General features: G+C 33.1%; 1 pseudogene; it reads right to left on the reverse strand.

Annotated features, from left to right (window-relative positions):
* Positions 1–11: 11 nt before the first annotated feature.
* LOC121391538 lies at positions 12–3,104 on the reverse strand (annotated as a pseudogene).
* Between the last annotated feature and the right edge of the window lie 4,388 nt (positions 3,105–7,492).

Genomic DNA, 7,492 nt, shown 5'->3' on the forward strand with positions numbered 1-7,492 from the left:
CTCATCTGATGTCATATGATGTCTGAAAGTGCTACAACTCCAGGCAAGTCTTTACCTATGTTCAGAAAATAATTTCATAAACAAAACAATGAATTAATTACATTAAAATCAAGACATGGGCAAGCACTTGAGTGCTTGTGCTTGAAAGCACTTTAAGCACATTTTTTGGAATGCTTGGAGGTGCTTTCAAGCTTTTATTATATATAAGCATTTATGCTTGTGCTTGTGCTTAAGCACTTTATAGCATTAGTGCTTTAAAGCACTTTATAAGCACTTTTAAGCACAAAGGCTGCAAGTTCTTTATGCACTTAGCACATCTATTAATACTCTTTGCTTTTAGATCTTTAGGCCAGAGAGATGCCGACTGGTAGATACTATATTCTATAACTAATGTTTATACGATCTAACAAGAAGTATTTTAAAAGTTGACTTAGATAAAGAGAATTGTTTATTTGAAGGACATTTTTTGTCAAAAATGCTTGTGCTTGTGCTTCAAGCATTTTTTAAGTGCTTGAATTTTGTGCTTCAAGCACTTATTTTTTTAGAAGCATAAATGCTTGTGCTTGTGCTTAAGCTCTTTTATGAATGCTTTAAGTTGTGCTTCAAGCACTTCAGTAAATGCTTGCCCCATGTCTGCATTAAATATGATGTAAAGAAATTATTTCATAATACAGTTAATTAGAAAAACTTACCTTCAAGTAATTCCAGACTGGCTCCACCCCCTGTACTCACATGACTCACTTTATCTGCCATACCAAATTTCTCAGCACATGTAGCTGTATCTCCTCCACCTAGTATAATAACAGAATTAATATTGTGTTACTATTTAAAAGTAACATGTACTATAATTAGTATCATATACCAATGATTGAAGTGGCTCCTTTCTCTGTGGCTGCAACAATTGCTTCCAAAACTGTCTTTGAGCCAGTGGCAATTTTCTCCATTTCAAATACACAACAGGTCTAATGTATGGATGAATGAAGACAAACAGATCAATAGATAGATGGATAAAAGGATAAATGAAGAGACAAACAGTAAGTTGAAGTAACCAATATTTTTAAAAAGCAATATTATTTTATTACTTACCCATTCCAAATTATTGTAGCAGCTCTTGAAATAGTTTCCACAAAGACTCATTGGACTTTGGTCCAGCGTCCAGTCCTTGCCAACCAGCTGGAATACCACTCTCTACAGTAGCAGATCCAACCTAAAAGGTCAAAGGTCAGTTATTATAAGTACAGCATATTTGGACTATTCTCCTACACATATGTACCCTTAATAACCTCTGCACCTTTCATTACATGTACATGTACATATACATGTAATGATATGTACATGTACATGTATCATTCAATGAACTCATTAAACTCAGTGTGTGTTTACTCACATTGGCATCTTTATCAAATTTATCTGCTGTAATGAAATCAACTGGAAATATTATTTTTACTCCTTTGGCTTTGGCTTTTGTCATGAGTTCTCCAACAATTTGAGAACCATCTTCATCATAAAGAGAGTCGGCAATCTAATTAAAATGGGTAGATGGGTCAATGGAATAATGAAGGAATGGATGAATGGATGGATAAATGGACAGATTGGTATAGAATGAGAGATAAACTGATAATAAAGCAGCTGGTAGGTCACACCCACTTCCATTCCTTGCAATTTCTTCAAGAAAGTATAGGCCATTCCTCCTCCAATAATCATTTCATTCACTTTATCAAGGAGATTTGTGTATTAGTTGTATTTTATCATGAACCTTAGCACTAAATGGACAGATAAATGTGTGAATGGACAGATAAATGTGTGAAATAGATATCAACAAGTGTACATATTGGTTGATAAAATGTCTTACCCTCCCAAGATTGCTAAGAAAGGTTTCTTAGGGTTTCCCAGTGCTTGACCAAAGTATTGTAATTCTTTCTTCATCAAGAACCCAGCTGCTCTAATTGGATGTTGAATACCTACCATAGAGCTAGCAAGAAAAAAAGGAGATTAATTAGTTGCTGTTCTTCAAAAAAATATAACTATCTTTTAGCTATCATCAGATTAAACCAGTCCTACTATAAATCAACATATTCAAGCAACAAAGATTATTAGGTAGCAGTTTTTTATAATGCTATTCCTATTGTAGTATTGTTTCAAATGTTTGTACCACCATCTCTACATTTCATGAATCTGTTTTTGTAAACATTTTTATGCATTAGCAGGTTACATACAATATAAATAGAGTCAGATAAAAAACCTTTTGCTTTATTTACAGTACCTGTGTGCACGATGAGCAGTACCAAAAGCATCATTAATATATACACTCACCCAAGTTTCATTAGAGATGACCTAAAAGTTTGTACATCTTCTTTACTAGCTTTCACCTTGATATAAAAATACAGGTTACAAACACAAACTATTAGTAACACACACAATAACTACTTACCTTCTTTCCTTCACTGTCCACACCTTTTCCTCTCTTCTTCAATATGAAATCGCAAGTTCTCTAACAAAATCACACTACCTGTACAATGGACAAGACAGGGTAATCAGTTGTATCTTTTGTAGGTCCAACCTGGTTCTGGATTAGCACAGGCAGCCTCTACATCTGGACCGACACAGTCAGTAAGAAAGGTCACCTTCCTATAAGTGAAGACAAACCTCATACCATTAAAAAAAATTAATGACTGTGTTACTACCACTTCCCAATAGACGTTGGTATTCTTCAGCAACAGGGCAAGAGAGTATTTTTCAACTCCTTTGCCCATCGGTCGTCCAAGATGGCTCATGGCCACCACACTATGAGCGCCATGATCAAGGAGGTAGTTGATGGTTGGAAGAGCAGCAACAATCCTGAAAGAGCAGAGCAAATGCATCTTGAGGTTCTCTTTTAAAATGTACTAGGTACCTTGGTTGCTCGTAACAGTTCTTCCTTCTAAAGGAACATTAAAATCTACCCTGCGTCAAAAAATATCATTGATGTTTAATTAATACTTATTGCAGATCACTCGAGCTTTTGTTAATGATCTCTCCTTGCTTACCTCACAAGTACACGCTTGTCTTTAACGTCCACCATATCTACACTGAGTTTTGGAACGCCATGGCTGTTAGTGATGGACCTGTTGCAGACAGGGTACAAGCTCCACCTTTTTTAATAACTAGAAACATAATAATTTATAATTTCGCGTGTCATGAGTACAATTATAAATGTACACATAAAAATATATTCATTATTATTTATACATTTCACATAGGTTTTATACAGTTATAATAATGATTATATCTAAAAATATAATAATTATTTATACATGACATATGTCATACATATAATATATATATACACATTTGATATATAAAATTTATATTATATATCAAATTAATTGTTTTACATAGTCTGGATTGCCGTTCCTTCACTTTCTTTCTAAGCGAAAGTGCAACAATGCCAAGCTACTTTTTACCTGCTGGGTCCATTCACAGTTCCATTACTTTTTTTGTAATTAGCTCAGCATATTAATAATGTCTTCATTTTGCTACTAATGATAGCAATATATGTTTCCACTATTGGTTTTGATCACTAATCCTTTGACTAAAATAATGGTCTAGTCTTGCTGTGTTTTTTAAATTTGTCCCCAGGGGACACCCACATATAATTATAGCTCATATATCAGAGAGTCTGCAAACAACACTACATGACAAAACACAAAATCATTCTTATCAATCACATTTAATTAGTCAATTAAATTGAACAAACTTTTTCCTCTTTAGTTTTAAGATCAAAGATTGCTTATTTCTCTCAAAATTGCAGTAAAAAAAATTACTAAAGTTAATTACTAGTAAAAAAATCCTAAAAAAATAAAATTTTATGAGTAAAAAAAAAATTAAAAAGGAAAAAAAACAAAACCCACTTCAATCACACAAACTTTACAACTACTTTTTATGTTAGTCAAATTGTCTGCTCATGATAAGTCCACCTGGATCTTTTCAATTTGTTGCTTTAGTATTACTCATAGCAATATATACATATATATATATATATATTATATATATTAATATAATATATATATATTAATATATATGTAATATTTTTGTATTATAATATTGTTATAATACATGGGGCATAAGGTATGTATAATAAAAATTGATATATATATAAATACATAATTGTACATATAAATACATAATACCGGGGGTATATATATTATAATACATACATTGTACATACTTATAATACATTCACTATATTTTTACATTTTACATAGGTTTCGTAACAATTATTATATGGGGGGGGGGACTATATCTGAAATATAAAGTATATACATAATGTATGTACAATATATATACATTTGACATATAAATTTATATGTTGTATTAAATGTAAAAACAATACGCTGTTTTTAACTAGTTGGATTGCCATCCTTTTTCACTTCCTCTCTAAGCAAAAAAAAAAAAATGCAGTAATGCCAGACTATTTTTACCTAGGTGCATCATAGTCCATTATTTTTGTAATGGACTCAACATAATCTATTAGTAATGTGTTCGGTCTGCTACCTAAATGATTGCAACATCTGCGTCCACTATTGGTAATTCTTGACTAAACTAGTGGGCCTGGATACTTTTAGTCTCGTCCCATTACAGTTTGTATGTTAGGGAGTCTGGGCCACACTACCTGGCAAGTAAAACTAATCTCATCAATTCTAATTTTATTAATTAAAATAGTCAGTTAAGCTGAACCAAAACATTTCTCCTCTTTAGTTTAAAATTCAAAGAAGATTGCTTATTTTCTCAAATTACAGTAAAACAAATCACTACAGTTAATGTTTTACTAGTCAATCCTAAAAATAAGTTCTTATAAGTTATAAAAAGAAAATATAAAGCAAAAAATTAGTACATCTCCTATTAAATACAAATCTACTTTTTGCTAATGAAAAATCCATAACGTTTCATAATCTGTGTCTACTGGATCACGCATCATTAAACACTGTTAATGGGTTGTCTTTAGATTATGAACAACCGCACAAAAATGATAGTACTAAGACAAACTTCGTTTATTATAAACATCAGAAAGGAAGTTTCACTTCCTTAGTTTAATACTTAATTCAATCTTATTATTTCCTGTTTAAAATAACCTGCAACAAAAAATCAATTGTTAAATACTGGTAGTTAACTTCTATACAAAATAAATTAATTGAAACGCACAAACTAAAAAAGATCCACATCAAGTTATCACATAAAGTTGGCACATAATATAAGCACATCATCATGTCTTTAGTATTTATACTGCTAGAGAGCATGGTCATGATATAATATCATAAGACATATATTATATATATATACATAAATACATAACATACTACATACCTATTATATTATATATATATATATATGATATATATATTATATATATGGTGTAGATTGTGAAGTTGTGTCATTATACAATCAGAGCTGTATTGGCCATATACTATTGGTACAAGTCCAGCATAAGGTCAATAATTTCTTAGTTTGGGTCTCATCACTTCACCTCTATAAACCCAAAATTAATATATTAAAATGTAGGCACAATAAAACACAAAAACCATTTAAAAGTAAGTATATTCTTAGAAAAACTTCTTTGCCCAACACTTAATGATCATGATAATCACATTAACAACACTATACTAGCAAAATACTAAATCATTCTACTACAGTAAACAAAGTCCTATCATTGTTCGTCAAAATTTGTTATGTTCAACCATCATGTTCACAACTACTTTCCCACGAAGTGTACATCCTCCAAATGTTCATGAGGCAGCTATCATTTGACCATTGGAGTATACGTGCACCACATAACTGGTCTATATTCCGTTATTCAACCATTCCTTTACTTCTCTAACACCTATCCATCAGCTTCTGCAATAGAATAATAGAACTCTCGACCCACCAAATATACGATTTATAACTATACTGTGTATAGATAATGCAATTGGAAGATAACAGTACCAAGGAAAGGACCTTATTTAGTGAAGTTTTGAAGGAAGGACTTCTGATGATGACACATATTTGGATCCACTGAAAACTTTGAGGAGAATAAATAGCGGAAACTGTTCATAATTCTGTCCTACAGTATCTAACACAACATCATAAGAGTGTTTAGTGAGGGCTTCAGTAAAATCTCCACTCTTGTAGTCAATAGCAATATCAGCACCAAGACTGTGAACAAAGGATATATTAGACCCAGAACATGTTGTGGTTACTTCAGCTCCCCATGATTTCAAGAGTTGAATTGCAAATGATCCCACACCACCAGCTCCTCCATGAACAAGAACTCTTCCCTCTTGTGTTATGTTTGTTTAGACCTGCTCTCTTGACAAGAGCTGTCCATGTTGTCACAGCAACCCAAGGAAGTGCAGCAGCTTCACGATGGTTGATGTCCTTTGGGTTCAAACATACTTCTTTTTCATTTACAGCAACATATTGGGCATGTGTTCTTGTTGTTTAAATGAGACAGCAGCATAGACTTCATCACCAGGAGAAAAAATTAGTTACCTCGTCACCAACTGCTACAACCTCACCAGAACAATCTCGTCCAAGAATTAAAGGGAAAAAGAGAACGACCTTCTTGTTTAGCAAACTTGGAAACATGCTGCACCATATCCACCTCTCATACCAAGATCTATTGGATTAATGGATGCAGCATGGACACGAATGAGGACATCGTTAGGTCCAAATGATCCTGCATAACTTGGCTCCAGTTGTAGAGCATTTTGTGGAGACCCCAAACTGAGTAGTTACCCCATGCTTTGATGACGAGAAACAACCTGGATAAAAGGAGAGTGGTGACGACTATTTCTGACAATAGTAGCCAAGCTAGCTACTCCCAGTCCAATACCAAACAACACAGTATTAGACAGATGAGGTGTACTTGTAAAGAACACTGGAGACAAAGGCTCCAAATGCAAGCTCTTTTAAAAAAACCAATGAAGTATAATTGGAGTACTTGGAGGTAATTTAGGTAAGGTTGATATGGTATATCACCACATACTGTAGAGAAAATATGTTGTGGCTTCAGAGGAACTTGGTTGGGAATATGATCGCCAACAAAATGTTGCCATCAGGTCGAATAAGGTAATAGTGGTGTTTTTTTTTTTTTTGTTGTGTGTTTTTTTTTTTTTTTTTTTTTTTCTATCAAATATTCTATGAGTTCTGAAGATTAGGGTAAGTTTGGACCTTAGAGGTACTCCATGATGCTTCATTTCTTCCTGAAGATTTTTACAATCTCTGTGTCCTCCAATAACTAAGAGGAACAAAGCTTTTCCCAAAAATATCATGAATGGTATCGTGGTCTGGTAGAACCCATTGAGGTGCACAGACTCGCAGGAAGAGTAGAGGCACACAAAACTGTAGTTATGTTGTAGTTGGCTTTTACAAATGTGTGTGTCATCTTGAAATTCATGCACAATGATGTTGGAATCAGAGTGTTGATAACCTAACATGAGGATCTGTTCCTTTTGTAAAACTGCTTCCTGACCCA

The sequence above is a fragment of the Gigantopelta aegis genome, unplaced genomic scaffold (assembly GCF_016097555.1).
Source record: "Gigantopelta aegis isolate Gae_Host unplaced genomic scaffold, Gae_host_genome ctg2600_pilon_pilon, whole genome shotgun sequence".
NCBI classification, from domain to species: domain Eukaryota; kingdom Metazoa; phylum Mollusca; class Gastropoda; order Neomphalida; family Peltospiridae; genus Gigantopelta; species Gigantopelta aegis.